This window comes from Aphis gossypii, chromosome 3 (genome assembly GCF_020184175.1).
Source record: "Aphis gossypii isolate Hap1 chromosome 3, ASM2018417v2, whole genome shotgun sequence".
NCBI classification, from domain to species: Eukaryota; Metazoa; Arthropoda; class Insecta; order Hemiptera; family Aphididae; genus Aphis; species Aphis gossypii.
Genome location: NC_065532.1, coordinates 15,201,487 through 15,203,358, shown reverse-complemented (window position 1 = coordinate 15,203,358; position 1,872 = coordinate 15,201,487).

Genomic DNA, 1,872 nt, shown 5'->3' with positions numbered 1-1,872 from the left:
GCTCAGAATTGGAAAACTTACAATAAATTATAATTAATAAGTATTTATTAAGTTAAAAATTTAGGTGGTACAGTTATTGCGTTTAAATATATAGTTTTAAAAATATGTTTTCTTTATTATTGAGTATTAACTGCTGAGTATTTAAAATAATATGTTCAAAGTTAATTGGCCCAAAACACTAACATTTTAATGATAATAATCATAAATTTAATTACAATATTTATTTGCGATAACATTGATAAATTTAATGAATAAAATAAAATGTTTTCTATATTTCTCTAAAATAAATCAAAATTTTTATACCATAATAATACCTATTGTGAACACAATATACAAAAGTAACTTTTGCCATCTCTTATTAGAATTTTAAATATATTTTTATGCCTGTATATCAGTTAAATTTTAATTACATTGAATACATATAGGTATACACTATACATATATACATTTTTATGCTGAAAAATTTATGAAATATTAAAAATCATAGGTTAATGATTACTTCTATTATTATTGCTGCTTAAAAAAAATATAATAGGTACAATAGGTACATAAATATTAATTTGAATTTAGAATTTTATTCAATTTGGCTGTGTACACGCTGTCAGTTCGCTGTTTATGTATTAAACCGATTCTAATGCAATAGATTTTTTTTTCATCTCACAGTAAATATCATACAGATTAGGTATATACTATATACGCTATATACGTATTATCTAACAAGCTTTACAAATTAAATATTAATATGTAGTATATTATTATTCATTAGGTACATTATACCCCTATATGTACAAAATGTAGATAGTTTTATATCGAACAGCAAATATAGTGTACCAAGTACATGTAATATTTATGTAACTAGCCTAGAGCTAACCAATATTATGTATTATAATTATGTGATGCTGTAGTATTATAATATTATATTATGAATCAACAGTAGATGTTAAGATTTTTTTCAAGCAAATAATATACAGCTAAAAAACAACTTTCGTGCTAATTTTTCTTGGAATTTAGACAAATTAAATTAAATATGTTAATATATTTAATAAGCAATACAAAAAGTTTAGTCATTACATCTTAAAGCTATCTTATATTTAGTAAATAATACCTTGTTATAAGCTAATATTTTTAAATAATAAAATATTTTTCAATTATTTTGTAAATCTTTATCACTTAGGTAGGTATGTAATATTATCGTTAAATATAGGATACCTATCACATATTTAAATCCATAAAATTAAATAAATCAAATATATTTATAATTATAATATTATAGTTGTATACAATATAAGTTCTTATTTTTACGTTGTTTAAAAATGTATTAGTGTACAAAAAAACGCTACTGAGTACTGACACAGAACGATAAGTATATTTTTGAATATTTTGCAACAAGTTTGCCAATCTATTTAAACATTTCTTTTTTTCTGGCTACAATCCAAGTTTTTTCTCACAAAATATATTGTTCCAATTAGTTAGCAATGATAAAATGGGTTTAAATATTATATAGAGAATGCATTATTTATGTAAAAAAAAAACCACAAAAAAATTTAGTTTTTTTTATTGAAATTTATAAAATACTTTTATTTACAAGTAGGCTAGAAGTCGTCTACATTTAGGAGCTATTATACTATATAATAATAAAAATAAAATATAAGCAAATTACATATTTGATTATTATCTTAACATTCCTAACTAAACGAAAGTACAATGGCAAAATATATCGTAATAATCATGATAAATATGTTTTTAGTATGACTATAAAATATAATAATTTTGACTATACCTATTTAATGATATATTATATTTACAATTATTTTTCACTTCTTATTATAAATCGTATTGTACTTGGTGCTATTTCCTTAAGCTTAAGCTTAA